General features: G+C 40.2%; 1 long non-coding RNA gene across 2 annotated transcripts; it reads right to left on the minus strand.

Moving 5' to 3' along the window:
• Nucleotides 1-239: 239 nt before the first annotated feature.
• On the minus strand, nt 240-15,012 carry LOC123394407. 2 transcript variants are annotated; one of them, XR_006609135.1, is made up of 5 exons: nt 14,715-15,012; nt 14,404-14,550; nt 13,189-13,310; nt 12,837-13,065; nt 240-349 (listed from the first exon to the last, which is right to left on the minus strand). It is a non-coding gene; the product is annotated as an uncharacterized LOC123394407 (long non-coding RNA). The 2 variants fall into 2 exon arrangements; XR_006609134.1 differs by lacking the exon at nt 240-349 and adding an exon at nt 9,990-10,143.
• Between the last annotated feature and the right edge of the window lie 1,255 nt (nt 15,013-16,267).

Raw genomic sequence — 16,267 nt, forward strand, 5'->3', positions numbered from 1 at the left:
TACTTACTTGAGAGAAAGAGAGACAGACAGACAGGCAGAACACAAACATGTGGAAGGGCAGAGGGAGAGGGAGAAGCAGACTCCCCACCACACAGGGAGCCTGACGTGGTGCTCCATCCCAGGACACTGGGACCATGACCTGAGCTGAAGGCAGAGGCTTAATGGACTGAGCCACCCAGACACCCTTGAGTTAACACTGTTGAAATGAAGGGCAAAAGAAACTTACAATTGGTAGACACGACAAGACTTCATGGAGGAATATAATATTTGAACTGGGCCTTGAAGGAGGGTGATAGTTCCATTGGGAAGGAGGGATATGTCAGGTGGATGAAATGGCACATACAAAAGCCTAGAAATGAAAAAAACCTAGAAGTCAGAAAGGGGCCAAATCCATCTGTCATGGACTTTGTGCACGAACAAAACTTCAGTTGTTAGCTGTTTCATTCATAATGGTGAAGAGATAGGAAACAGGAGATATATTTAACCAAAGTCAACTCTGTACAGAAGCCACTTAGGGATTTCTTATTGGAAGAATTAGGCTTTTGTTTTGTTTTGCTTTTTTCAAATAACAGCTTACTCAGTAGAATAAATCCAGTGCAAAGATTTTTACCTTGCACACTTGTCATATAGTGGGCAGATGCTTCCTGTCCATTGAACAGAGTTGAGAGAACTGACCTAAGCATAGTCTTGTTAGGTTGGACCCAAAGGTAAAGAGCAGTCCAAAAAATTGGATTGGTACAGCTTTGATGATTGGTGCTTGATACAAACCTCAACTTTAAGAATCACAGCATTTTTTTTAAAGATTTTATTTATTTTAGAGAGAGTGAGAGAGTGCATGATTGGGGGGAGGGTCGGAGGGAGAGGGAGAGAATCCAGCAGACTCCACACTGAGCTTGGAGTCCAATGTGGTCTTCTATCCCAGGACTCCGAGATCAGGACCTGAGGCGAAATCAAAGTCAGTCCCTTGACCCACTGAGTCACCTACGGACCCCAAGAATCATAGCATCTCTTAATTATGTGTACCTTAGCTTAATATTAGCATTAGTTGCAAATTCTGTACTTACTCTCCAGACATGACTCTGTCTCCCAAGAATGGGGAAAAATGTACCTGGATTTTTTTGAGTAAGAAATAGATACAAATATTACCATGTAACATTTATGGAGTACTAACCATATGAAAAGCCCTGAAATGAAAGTTCAGGTACATCCTCTCAATCTTCATGTCAGTACTGTGAAGTGGATAGTATCACTATTATTCACAAGGAGATTAATTCACAGTTAAATAATTTGACCAAAGCCCCATTGCTAGTAGGTAGAGAAGCTAGGATTTGAAACTAGGCAATGTGGTTCTAGTATATATGCTCAACTGCTAGATACTAAGATGCTAAATGGAAATAATAATGGTATACCTCTCATAGTGTCATTATGATCATTTCATGAGTTAGTATGGGTCAAGTGCTTATCACAATATCTGGTGCCTAGTAAGTACTCCATAAATGATAAAAACTATTATTGGAACATTAAGTTACTTGCCCAGAGTTGCTTACACCAGAGCACCATGCCTTCAACCCTTATAAAACTGTATAGATAATCTTGGCTTCACTATAATCATGTCATCTTTTGTTGTTGTTTCACTGAATTTTGCTTTAGAAAGCTCAACTTACTGTAATGTTTTCAGAGGCCAGCAGAAGTAAATGAGTTTCATGTGAAACATGTAGAAATCTCATGTACATTAAAGAACATGAGTTCTTCAATCACCATGACTTGAGCATTAAAAACACAGATGCTATTCCCATGGCTACTGTAGCATTATTTTTATAGGCTAAAGGTGCAAGCCAGAGTGTCCATGGATGAATGAATGGCTTAACAAAATGTTATATATAGGCACAATGGCATATCGTTCAGTCTTTAAAAAGAAGGAAATCTTTTATTTATTTATTTTTTATATTTTTTATTTTTTTTATTGTGAAATTTTTAAAAATTTTTTTATTTTTTATAAACATATATTTTTATCCCCAGGGGTACAGGTCTGTGAATCACCAGGTTTACACACTTCACAGCACTCACCATAGCAATACCCTCCCCAATGTCCATAGCCCCACCCCCTTTTCCCACCAACCCCCCCTCCCCCCAGCAACCCTCAGTTTGTTTTGTGAGATTAAGAGTCACTTATGGTTTGTCTCCCTCCCAATCCCATCTTGTTTCATTTATTCTTCTCCTACCCCCTATACCCCCATGTTGCATCTCCACTTCCTCATATCAGGGAGATCATATGATAGTTGTCTTTCTCTGCTTGACTTATTTCGCTAAGCATGGTACCCTCTAGTTCCATCCACGTCATCGTAAAATGGCAAGATTTCATTTCTTTTGATGGCTGCATAGTATTCCATTGTGTATATATACTACCCTCTTCTTTATCCATTCATCTGTTGATGGACATCTAGGTTCTTTCCATAGTTTTGGCTATTGTAGACATTGCTGCTATAAACATTCGGGTGCACGTGCCCCTTTGGATCACTACGTTTGTATCTTTAGGGTAAATACCCAGTAGTGCATTTGCTGGGTCATAGGGTAGTTCTATTTTCAACATTTTGAGGAACCTCCATGTTGTTTTCCAGAGTGGTTGCACCAGCTTGTATTCCCACCAACAGTGTAGGAGGGTTCCCAAAAAGAAGGAAATCTTATCACATGATAGAATGTGGGTGAACCTTGAGGATATTATGCTAAATGAAATAAGCCAGTCATAAAATGACAAATACTGTATGATGCAATTTATATGAGGTACCTGGAGCAGTCGGATTTAGAGAGACAAAAAGTAGAATGGTGGTTGCCAGGGGCTGGAGGGAAAGGGAAATGAGTTACTCTTTCTTAGGTAGAGTTTCAGTTTTGTAAGATGGAAAAAGTTCTGGAGATGGTGATGATTGCATAGCAGTGGGCATATACTTGATGCCATTGAACTGTGCACTTGAAAGTGGTTAAAATGGGGTCGGCTGGGTGGCTCAGTGGGTTAACAGCTCTGCCTTCGGCTCAGGTCATGATCCCAGGGTCCTGGGATCGAGCCCCTCATTGTATCATCGGGTTCCCTGCTCAGTGGGAAGCCTGCTTCTCTCCCTCTAGCTCTGCCTGCCCCCCAACCCAACTCCTGCTCACGTGTGCTCTCTCTCACTCTAAAATGAATACATAAAATCTTTAAAAAGATGGTTAAAATGGGGGGCCCTTGGGTGGTTCAGTTGGTTGAGCGACTGCCTTCCACTCAGGTCATGATCCTGGAGGCCGGGGATCAAGTCCCGCAACAGGCTCCCTGCTCAGCAGGGAATCTGCTTCTCTCTCTGCCATCCTGCTCTCATGCTTGCTCTCATTCTCTCTCTCTCTCTCAAATAATAATAATTAAAAAAGATGGTTAAAGTGGTAAATTTTTATGATCTGGGTATTTTACCACAGTTTCCAAAAAGCACATATATAAATTGAAGTTATATATATAAGATTTTCAATATTTCAAGTCTATATATTCAATATATATAGTTTATATTTCAGTGCAAGGGCCTTCATAGTCATCATAATAAAAATGAGATCTTTTTGAAAAACAGGTAGAAGTCATTTTCTTTCTTACACATTGTGAATGCTACTTAGTAAAAAAAGAAAAAAATCTGTTTATTTTAAACACTGAAACATTAATTGGAACTTTCAATATTCCACAGCTGAACACTGGGTTTCAATAATCCTCTTTGCCGTTTTTCTGATGTTCTTATTTCTAAAACCCAATTCTCCTGGGGAATGCATTACTCTCTCTTATAGCAGGTGAACAATTTCTATAATTTAAATATTCAAAAATTTGAGGCCGCTCTGCAGTGGGAGGAGACAGTAGGCAGAGATGTTATTATCTTGAGGATACCATATTACAAATAAATTGGATTCTTCATTCCCTTCTGGGAAAAGAGATGGGAACCGATATGTTTTTGAACACCCATTAGCTTCCATGGTTTTTGCAGCCATACAGGACACTTTGTATACATCATCTTATGGGACGGAGATGAAACAATATATTGAATGTTGAGACATTGCAAGTGTTTTCCTCCCCTGGTTTAGAAAGAGGGAGACTTGCTGATGCTTTAGTCAAGGAGCTACCTTTATTGTACAGGATTCAGGTGTTCCTAAATGAAAATGAAGATGGAGAGACTCAGTTCATCTACATATCTGGCACCTTGATACTTAGTGCCAAAAAGTTCTTTGTTTTGGGGGCTGGCCTATGCATTGTAGGATGTTTAGCAGCCCCTGCTTGAGAGTCATAGATATACATGTTCATGGTGGAGGTTGGGAGGGGAGAAGAAGCAGGGCTAGGGAGGTGACAGAGCTGGATGTTATAGACAGTGTTGGATGCTACTGCTACAGACAGAATAAGAGAGAAGCCCCAAAAGGATTTTGAGAAATTATTATTTTTTTATAAGTTTACTTTAGAGAGCAAGGGGGAGGGACAGGGAAGAGGGAGAGAGAGAATCCCAAGCAGGCTCCACACTCAGCAGTATGGAGCCCTACTTGGGGCTCAATCTCGACCCTGAGATCATGACCTGAGCAAAATCAAGGTCGGATGCTTCACTGACTGAGCCACCCAGGTGCCCCGAGGAATTATTAAGAATGAATGTTCCCCTTTATAATTTTCTTGGAAGTTTGAATCGAGATTCTCTGACTCATGATTTTCTCTCTCTGGTTGTTATTTCTTTGAATGTGATTTTTGTGTTGAAACTGAATCACATAGCATGGGTTTGTGTAGATTTCCTGTGGATTACACTTATAACAGTCCTTTGAATTTGCATTTTCTCCATTTTTATAAAAGATGGCCTGACCTTTCCATAAGGTCAGATTGCATGGTGTGCCATTCTTCCTTTTTTTTTTCCCTTTGCCTTCCATAAAGGGAATATGCTTAGTTTCCTTGAGATTTTAAAAAGAATAGTAGGAGGGGCACCTGGGTGGCTCAGTGGGTTAAGCCGCTGCCTTTGGCTCGGGTCGTGATCTTGGGGTCCTGGGATCGAGTTCCGCGTCGGGCTCTCTGCTCAGCGGGGAGCCTGCTTCCCTCTCTCCCTCTCTCTGCCTGCCTCTCTGTCTGCTTGTGATCTCTCTCTGTCAAATAAATAAACAAAATCTTAAAAAAAAAAAAAGAATAGTAGGAAAAGATACCTCCCATTCTCTTTTTAAATGATGTCAGATCTGATATTCAGAGGTAATTTACTATCTGACCATCCTATGATTTAAAAAGTTCTGTCTGCCGCTTTATTACTATTGCTCTAAAAATTACCATAAGTTCAGTGGCCTAAAACAATACTTTTTTGGAGACCCGTCATCAGTGGGCTTAACAACCAGGTGTTGACTGGGCTGCATTCCTTCCAGGACTCTGGGGACGGAGAATCTGTTTCCTTGCCTTTCCAGTTTGTAGAAGTCACATACATCCTTGACCCTGTAACACCTCAACCTGTTTCTTTCATTTATCTTTTTGTCCTGCCTGCCTCCCTCTTAGTAAAGACACTTCTAATTACTTTGGGGCCACCTGAATAATCCAGGACAATCTCTCCCTCTTAAGATACTTAATCACATCTGCAAAGTCCCCATTGCCACATAGGGTAACATTTTCCCAGGTTCCAGGGACTGGCATGAGGACATCTTTGAGGGAGTGGGTGTGCGTCATTATTCTGCCTCCAACAGCTAAGAGTATAAACACGGGCAGGATGTGTGGTCTCATTCTGCTAGCATGCTTGAATTGCTCCATCTTGATTCTATTTATTTATTTATTTATTTAAAAGAGAGAGAAATCACAAGTAGGCAGAGAGGCAGGCAGAGAGAGAGAGAGGGGAGGAAGCAGGCTCCCTGCGGAGCAGAGAGCCCAATGCGGGGCTCGATCCCAGGACTCTGGGATCATGACCTGAGCTGAAGGCAGAGGCTTTAACCCACTGAGCCACCCAGGTGCCCCGATTTTATTTTTTTTTTAAGCTCTTGAAATTCTTAGGCTTAGCCAACATTTAATTTTCACATTAGAAAAGTGATAAGAATTACTCAAATCATAGTAATATTGATGGAGAAACCAATAGGGCTTTTATCACAAACCCAAGTTCCTCTTTAACCTCATTTCTAGTAGCTAATTACCAGGTCTATTCAGAAGGACAAAGCACCTTCAGTGTTCTTCCTGAAACATACAACACATCTAACAGTTAAACGTGTGCAATAAACCCTCTTTCAACATTCAAAAGCATCATGTAATCAGCACAGTGCCCAGCACAGAGTAGTGTTTCAGGAACATTGGTTTAATGATTGAAAGGCTACATGATCATAACAGGTTTTATTAATGTTAAAATACGTTGGGGCTGAAAGCTGTTACTTATTTGTTATTTATTTGGGGATAATGTGATTTGACCTGTGTCACCTAACTTCTGGTGAAACTCAGGAGTTGGGTATAATAATGCTGATGGCATTTCATTTCACCTTTTCCTTGTTAATAGATTCAAACCAGTTTCTCAGAAGCTTTTTTACTCACTTTCGTAGGTGCTTAATAAAGTGAAATTCTATGTGATTTAAAACTTGCTCCTTCTGGAAGGTTCAGCCAAGGACTAGAGGGAGAGTATATAGTGTATGATTTAAGAGCATGGACTTGGCATTAGTTGGACAGCATGTTCAAATTCCATGTCTGCCACTTGTTGAGAAGCTGTGTGTCTTCCCTGTGCCTCGGTTTTCCTCACCTGAGAAGAGTGATAATTGTGTGTCTCTCAAATCATAGGGTTAGGGTGAGGGTTTCAGGGGGAACAATGCAAAATGCAAAGTCAGAGCCTGGCACATAGTGATCACTTAGTAAATGCGAGCTAATATTTGTCCAATTGAATTATTATCTACTTAGGGATAGGACTGTAAAGTAGGCTTTCTGGCACTTTCCTGTGTCCATGACCATTTTGATGGGATTTTTGGGGAAGGAGCCATCTAGACAAGAGAATATGTCCCCCTCAACTTTTTTGGGAAGAGGTGAGTGTAAATAGATGGGAAAATGAATACACACAGAATACTAACAAATAACAAAAAAGGAAGAGGTTCTGCCTGGTGCTCACATTTCACCCAAAGCTGACAGAATGAAAACAACAATTTGCTAACATTTTCTGAAGGCCTACTATGTACTTTGCTTGTCAGTGACACAGGGAGATACAAGATACCCATGATGATTAGACTGTATTTTTACAATTTACCAGTGACCTCCTATATGCTTTATAGTCATTATCTCTAATCATCATGACCAGCCTATGATATCTGTGTTCTACCCCTCAAATTCCGGCCCCTCATTCCACAGGAGGGGAAATGGAGACCTTGGAGTTCACAGCTAAATAAAGCATGAACTCAAGCCGGCTCTGACTTTTTTTTTTTTTTTTAAGATTTTATTTATTTATTTGACAGACAGAGATCACAGGCAGGGAGAGAAGCAGGCAGAGAGAGAGGGGGAAGCAGGCTCCCCACTGAGCAGAGAGCCTGACATGGGGCTTGATCCCAGGACCCTGGGACCATGACCTGAGCTGAAGGCAGAGGCTTTAACCCACTGAGCCACCCAGGTGCCCCCCTGCTCTGACTTCTATGACCCACTTTCTGTCCATTCAAGCATGTGTTCTTTGTACCCTTTATCCTGGAGAGAATATGTATACATATAAACAGAAGTCACAATAGTAAGCAATACAAGGTAAGCACAAACTATGGGGCACAGACAATAAGTTGGCTCTTGGAGTTCATAGGAACTGGAACAATCATGGAGAATGGGTCTGACCTGGGTCTTAAACCTAAGTAGTCAGGGTGTCTGGATGGCTCAGTAGGTTAAGCGTCTGCCTTCAGCTAGGGTCATGATCTGGGGATCCTGGGATCCAGCCCTGCATTGGGGTCCATGCTCAGTGGGGAACCTGCTTCTCCCTCTCCCTCTGCTGCTGCCCCTGCTTGTGCTCTCTCTCTCTTACTCAAATGAACAAATAAATAAAATCTTAAAAAAAAACCAAACAAACCAAAAAACACAAACAAGTAGCCATCAGAGACTAGGGAAACCAGTAGGGTTTTCCAAGTTAGCAAGATGGCCTAAGTCAACAAGAGATGAGTGGAGTCTTAAAGAAAGGAGGACAAAATGTTTAATTTCTGTTTCCTGTTTGATCAATTGGTAGTGGTTCTAGGTTATGCATTTATGTGAGAATTGCCTAAATGACTGACTGAGCTGTTCAAGTAAAATAGAAAGCAACTGACAGAATATGGTTGGAAAGGTATTGGAACTGGCTTTAGGGTTTTTTAACCTCTTTCAAAAGGAATCCTTTAAAGATGTGGAGTGAGTGATGAAAATTAAAACAGGGATGTAAAGTGACAGTTCAGTACCTTCTCCAAAAATTAAAACTGAATTACCACGTGATCTAGCAATTCCGCTCTTAAGTATGTACCCCAAGGAATTGAAAACTGGTCTCCCCATAACAATTTGTACGTGAACATCCATATCAACATTCCTCTCAATAACCAAAATGTGGAAACAGCCCAAATGTCCCTCCACAGGTAACTGGATGAACAAACTGTGGGATAGCAATATAGGGGAACAGTATTCAGCCACCAGAAGGGGTGAAGGGCTGATACGTGTTATAACACCAATGAACCTCAAACACACTATGCTAAATGAAGGAAGCCAGACACAAAAGGCCACATAGTCTAGGATTTGATTTGTATGAAATGTCTATAATAGACAAATTAATAGAGGCAGGAAGATGACTAATGGTTGTCAGGGATGGGAGGAAGGAGGGAGGAGAGAGTGCATGTTTAATTTCCATCAGAGGTGATAAGAATGTTCTGGAACTAGATAGAGGTGGTGTTTGTAAAACACTGAATGTGCCAAATGATACTGAATTGTAGACTTTAAAATGGTTAAAATGATGAATTTTATGGTATAGATATTTTACCCCAATTAAGACAAACAAACAAGCATGGGATGATCTGAAATTTAGGATATGTGGATGTAAGGGGGAGCTGGGGATACTTGTATATACATCAGCTAAAACTCGAGGGTCTTAATATAAGAAAATTAGATCTTAAAGCATTCAAGAATGATATACTTTGGTTTTTTTCTATTATAGTCAAATAAAACTAAATTTAATCTTTTATTTAAAAGCTACCTGATTTTTAAAAATTTTTTTTTATTAACATATAATGTATTATTAGGCCCAGGGGTACAGGTCTGTGAATCGTTAGTAAAAGCCACCTGATTTTTTAAAAAAGCTATCTGATTTTTAAAATATCTGATTTTACTAAAGCTTTTCTACCCATCTATCTAACCTATTTATCCAACACTTTGTTTACCTAAGTAGACGACCTTCTCTCGGCACATACCTAGAAAAAATTCTGTGATAATAGCCACCTGACATCTATAATAGGAAGTCCTGGATGGGAGAATTTGGCATGATTAAAGCAAGCTTCCCTCTTATTTTTCTGCATTGTTTGGATCCTTTATATTGAACGCATATAATTTTTAAGAACAGCGTTGTGTGATTTTTTTTTCTTAAATTAATTAGCCTACAACAAACACAGAAGGTAGAGGCAAATAAGCCAAGCTGTAATGGCAATTAATTCTGAGGAAAATATGGCTGTTATTTCTCTTTCTGTCCTAGTATTGGGATACTTTTTCAATCCCCAAAGTAGTATTTTAAAAGTTTATAAAACTTAGAAACATGAAGAAAATTTCCCAGTGTGAAAGCTACTAGAGGTAGAGTCAACAGAGGTTTGGTTGGGGGTGGGGGTTTCAAGTTCAGATTTGCTTAACTCCAAAACTCACTTCTCAGCCTTGAGTTAACCTTGCCATAAGTGATACAGTTTGTTTTTCAAAAATTCAACCCCAGTGCACCATTCCACCCCCACCCCCCGCACCCCGATTCTAACTACTGATCGAGTCCTACATCTGGCATTCGAAATGCCAAGACTGCAGAGGAGGGTATTGTCTGTGGTACCTCTCAAGAACACGAAGAACTTGCTTTGTTTCCAGGAAATTATCCACCTACTACCAAAATGCCCACGGATGGAGCATCTGCTGTGTACAGGGCACAAATGAGAGGCGTTTCGCAGAGAATCCGAGTCTGAAGTTATCCAGGAATTAGGATGCCCATTAGCCCGCTGCAGAGAGAGTTTTGTGGTAATGAGACATTCGTTTGCTTATTTATCTATCTACTCACTGCTTATTGAGTTCCTGGGAGCTATAAAGGTTGATTCCTGATTGTCACTAATGTGCTCCTTAAGACATTTTTGGTTGTAAGAACAGAAACCAACTAAAACTAAGAAGAAAAGGGAAACTTTATGACTGAAATACCAGGTAGTTTTGCAGGTTTCCAAGAGGGACGACCTTAGGCACCGAACGGCAGCGGGGATGGGCTTTGGAGATTTGGAGCAAATGCTCTGAAGACAGATTGTCAAACAGATTGTTGGAGTCTTTGCTCTGATGTGAGCCCTCTGTTCTTGAACAATTTACTTAACCCCTCATTGTGCTCATCTATAAAATAACTATCAGAACAAGAACCACCATCACCAGCTATCATAGGTGGTTCTGACATGAAGCAGTAACGGGGGTGAAGGGCAGATCACAGTGCCTGTGACTTAGTAAGCACTCTGTCACTGTTGGTTTTTGAATTCTCTGTCACTGCAGGCTCAGTTTCTTAACTTTCCAGTCTCCATGGTTAAGAATGGCCACTCAATCCCAGCTTCAGGGAACAAATTAACTTGCCACTCTCTTGGTTCCAAATGGACATTTTTAGAGAAGAAAATGCTTGGCTTCATAGAATAGACATCCATCCTTGGTCAATGAACTGAATCCAGTGGGCAGGGACCTATTAAGTAATCAAGGCTGCCAGGAGCCTAGTTTGTAGCCACGTGGATGGTGGGGGGAAGGGGAAAGGTGGTGGATAATGGCCAAACTGAGAAGCATACAACACACCAAGGAAACTTCTAAATGTGCTGCTACTTAGTAGTGTTTAATAGGAAAACGGAAAAATGGAAACAAAACAAAACAAAACAAAACAAAAAAACCAAGAGAGAAACAAAACCAGAATGCCAAACAACAAAAAAGAAATACCCCCCCCCAAGTCTTTGTTTTATCTGAGATGTCCAAAGAATATTTCTGTATCATCTTTCTACTAAAACACAAAACAAAGCAAAGAAAAATAGTGTTCTTAGATTAAACATTTCGTGATGGAGAGTTTGCAAATTACCATGGAGACGATGGAGGAAATTATGCACTGGCTCTTTTTTTCTTCACAGTCTATGCATAGGGATGGACGGAGGTATTAGCCTCAGCTCTGTTTCCCACGGTGAACTGAAGTGTTTTAACAAAATCTGCCACTCTATCAGCAATAATAGACTTCTCTACATGTTAATGTTAAAATTTTTTCATTGTAATGGATTCAACTTTACTAAACACCAGCCTATATTTTCTTGTCAAGTAAGATGCCCTACTCTGTCTAAGCTGTGACTCTCTGATAATCTGGATAATTTTTAAATGATGTTTTTAAACATCATTTTTAAATGACGTTTATCTTCTAATTTCATTCCAGCCTCCATTCATAACTAACTAGGTTACAAGTATCTTTTATTTATAAACATTTGGTTATAAGTGGCAGATAATCCATTTAGAGTAGTTTAAATAATAAGGGAAGTTACCAGCTTATTTAACTGCAATGTGCAGTGGGATGTTAGGTTTCAGGTATAGATTGGTCCAGAGGCTCAACCATGTCACTAGGAGCCTTTTCTTTTTGTTTCTCCATACTGTCTTCCCTAACATCAGTTTCATTGAAAGATTGGTGTCTTTTATGAACACCAAACGTTGGCATCAGGAAGAGGGGTGACACTTTTCTGTTTTAACAGACAAGAGAAAGAATTTTGGGAGGAGCTCCCACAGAAAAGAGAGGATTCTTCTTTCTCAGAATTCCTCCAAAAAGCCATCCACTCTGGCTAGAAGGAAACACTGGTTGACAAAAACCAGTCAGAGCCTACCCTTGGACTCTAGGGAGAATTTAATCGCAGACAAACCTTATGCCTGAGAAGTCTGAGGTCCTATTAAAAAGGAACAAGGCTTAGAGGGTACACAGGGGTGACAACCAACAAAGGTTCTCTCCAAAACGTAACTCTTTATTTCGTGGCCCACTCTTTTGTTCCTCCCTAGGTTGGAACGCAATATAACCTTTTTGCCAGTTTTTGGTGAGTGCAGCTAAATGTCCGACTTTAGTGCGAGAATAACATCCACCTATTTATTATGGGCTGCCTCAGAAATAAATGAAGAGGGTGGGTTCTAGCTTTTCCCTTGAAGTCCATCAGAAAGATGAGATTAGTTCTGATTTATTAAGGAAGTACCCGTATGTTTAATAAAGTACTATGTAGATCTATTTTCATATTATGAAGGGGATCATGCTAAGACATCTTGATTTGGGTTTTAAAATAGTTCCAGGCTGGCTACCAAGCCCTGTTCCCGTTAAGGAGCTATTACTAATAATTTAGACATTGGTGAGTGTTAGCTTCATCTCATTGTCTATCAACAGCCAAACTGATGCTTGAATTACTTGAGGTTATATAGCAGTAGGGATGTCCTCAAAAAAGAGCGTTAAAGGGTGGGGAAATCATATAATAGAGGAAAAAATCAATTCGGATGAAATTTGGAGACTCTTTAAATCATGTGCTTTACAGACTTCTTTGGCTCCCTTTGATCAAATAAAACAAATTTGAACATCCAGAAGAGTGAGGTTGATAACCAGAGGAAAACGTTGTTAGGTCAGATAATTATTCTTTTTATAATGCTTTTCCCTGGTGGCTTGAATACTTACCAATATCTAATACTTTTCCTCTTCCCAGTTTGTCTTGTAAAGGCTTTTGAGATCTTCTTGGCTTAAGTCTCATGGCGTCCAGCGGAAGTCTAAGATCATTCCTGGTATGCTTCACTATTGATATAATGAAGGAAAGCTACTGGCTGTCATTTCTTGAGCAAATTAACAAGAAGCATCATATCACTTTGTTCTGTCTAAAATGTCTCCCCAAGCTTAGTATTTCTTTTTTCTGACAGAAAGGAAAAAAAAAAAAAAAAGGAAAAAGAAAAGGTTAGAAAAAAAGTTAAGCAAATAGATAGAAGAAGTCTTCTTTGTAGTATGCTTCTTGCAAATCTTTTGTTCTCAGAGTTACCTTTGGTTGCTCTCCTTAAAACTCTATAATTTCTTGTTCAATCACTAGAATACATAGAGTTTGTTGAAAATTGTTCTTTTTAAATTTTTTTCTGTGTTTTTAAATGTGATAATTAAGTGTACCTGTGTAATAAAGAGATGAAAGTTTTTAAATTGTTATAGTTTTATGGATGAAAAGACACAGCCTTTAAATGATCACATCCTCCTTTATATTAAATTATTTATTTATTTTTTTTTTAAAGATTTTATTTATTTTTCTATTTGAGAGAGAGAGAGAGATCATGACCTGATCAGAAATCAAGAGTCAGACACAATCAGCTGAGCACCCAGGTGCCCCCTCCTTTATATTAAATTTTATTCTGGAGGTGTTTTATGATCACACAGTAGAATTTGTGTTGCAAACCAAGGTGAGGGCTGGCTTGTAGTTACAAATTCTCAGGGGAATTTTTTTTTTTTTCCTCTGCCTTCATCCAGATCTGTTTTATTCTGGTTGCTTTCAGTATACAAGGTTTATCTCTCCTTGCTCCGTGCACTGAGAGTACAACCTGTTTGGGTTTCTAGTTTATGTGAGAACACCAAATCAGCTTCCCTCTACACCCCTAACCCTACGCCTCAGACACCCCTCTGAGCATTGGTCAATGTCAAAGTTCAAGGTCTTGAGTCTCAATAGAATGTCTCCCAGGAACCATGCTTTTCTCTTCCTGGCCTCTGGAGAATCCTTCTTTCCAGCTTAGCCCAGCAAAGCACTTAAATAGACATTTTTATGTTTTTAATCCAGCTTTTTACTTGTTTCATTCAGCGGTGTTGTTTATCTAAGTGTCTGCCCTGCTGACATGAAAGTACTGAATTGCTTTCTAAAATGGTCTTTCAAAGGTTTGTTTACAAATAATATGACCTGTGGATATGTGCGGTCATACATTCAGGAAGACTTTCTGCATCTATCTTAAATCTCTTTTTCATTTATTTTTAAAAACAATATTGAGGCAGCTGGGTAGCTTAGTCAGTTGGGCATCTGACTCTTATTTCAACTCAGGTCATGGTTTCAGGGTCACGAGATCTAGTCCTGCGTTGGGTTCTGTGCTTTCTCTCTCTTTTTCTCTCTTTTCCCCTCCCCACCCACCCCTCTTGCACTCTCTCTCTCTTTCTCTTTCACTCTCAAACACACACACACAAAACTAACAAACAAAAACAAAAAGCAAAAGCAATATCAGGTGACCTTCATAATTATCTCAAATCAGCATTGTTGCAGTCTGTTTTGGTTCAATAATTCATTCTCCAAATTAGGACATGCCTACCCCAGGAAGGGCATGTCCTATAATGAGAGACAGGGTAAGGACTCAGATATAAGGCAAATCTCTTCTTTCTGGTGAATAAATGAGAAAAAAATTATTTTATATTTGTGCATATGTGGTATTTGCACCCAAGCACTCATAAGAATCCTCTACTTTCTATATGGTTGGCCTGTGTAGGTCTTCGTCTCTACTCAAAGACCTTTAGTTTCTTGAGGGTAGAGACTGTTCTACTTACTCCTGTGTCTCTTAGCTCCGGCATCATCACTGGGATTTGCATCTAGCCAGCTCAGGAAATGATGGAATAAAAGGACCTTAGAAGTGTTCCCATTTCCTGACTGTGTTCATATGTTCTTGACTATTTGCATGTTCCTCTATATCAGCTTTGGCCATAGTTGGAGCCAGAGTCTTCCATGTATGAAGGGAGTCACATGTTTCCCCTGTCACCTGTGGATAAGCCTGAGAGAAAACGGACGGATGTGGTAGTAGACACACCCATCTTGGCCAGCTGTTACTTTCCGCTTTCTGCCAGCAGAGTAGTTAGCTGTTGCTGTGCTCTGGATTCCGGAACCCCTGGATTGTCTCCTGCTTCCCATTCCTTATCACAGCCCCTGCTTCAGGGGCAAACAGCAATACGTTTGCAAGATCACTTCCTGAGGACAGTAAGTCCCACCTTCACCTTCGTGCCTGGCTGAGGCCAATTGAAGTGTCTGTGCAATGCTGCTTATATTCTTCTCATTCCCGGCATTTAGCCTGGCCCAACTTAGTCACTCATGATTTAGGATAAATGAATGAATCTGCATTCACGAGGGAGAGAGAGAGAACACCAACAGACAGAGTATTGGGCTCAAAAGTCCCAGCAATGACATTGAAAAATTTTCGTCTCAGTACCATTATAGAATACCATATTGAGAACAAGCAAGCAGATTTATTCTTGTTTTCATTAGGTATAATAATAATAATAATAATAATAATAATAATAAACAGCAGCAGTAGCAGTAGCAGCCGGCATATGTCTCAGGTTGGGTTCTCCAGAAACCAGATGCCGAGCTGAATTTTGGAGTGCAGGATGTTTATTAGGGATCCTTCCAGTGTGAAAGGAAGGAGGAGAAAGCAGGACAGGGCAGAAGAGGAAGGCCTCCAAATTCTCAGCCAGCCTGGTGGGGAATTCTGAAGTATTAGCCATCCCAGAATCCTGCTTTAGGCTGAAATAGCCAAGCTGCACACTGATGCGTCACGCCTACCCCAGAAAGGGCATGACCTTGAAGGAGGGGCTCTCTGCAGCTGATGGAGGAGTGCCAGCTAGAATGTCTGCTGCCTGTATTCCTTGCAGCCCGACCCTAAGTTCCTCCCTGAAGGGGCTGTGGGTGACCTGTTTCTGTGTTCACCATGGTATATGTTACTGGATTTGATCAAGGCTACAGTTCTATATGCTGGATGCTGTTCATCTCCTCACTTTTTATATGAAAAAACTATAGGCTAAAGGGGTCATATAACTTGCCCAAGTGGTGGAACCAGAATATATATAACTAGATCTGCCTGACTCCCCATAGCTGGGGTGTTATTGCACTAGATTGCATGAACCTGAGGACCAAATATTTATTAGACTCTTAAATACTGAGATTGGGAGAGGGCCATGCAATTCCTTACTGAAGTCAAATTCTGAGACAAACTTTTCAGCAAGGACCCATTATCCTACTATCCTCTATTTCTTATAGCTTTTGCCCACAGAGACACAGAGGGTTAACTAAAGTTGGGGGTTGAGGAGAAGAAAAAGACGGTAAAAATAAA

Source organism: Mustela putorius, unplaced genomic scaffold (genome assembly GCF_011764305.1).
Source record: "Mustela putorius furo isolate JIRA1106 unplaced genomic scaffold, ASM1176430v1.1 tig00000095_pilon_pilon_pilon, whole genome shotgun sequence".
Classification (NCBI taxonomy): Eukaryota; Metazoa; Chordata; class Mammalia; order Carnivora; family Mustelidae; genus Mustela; species Mustela putorius.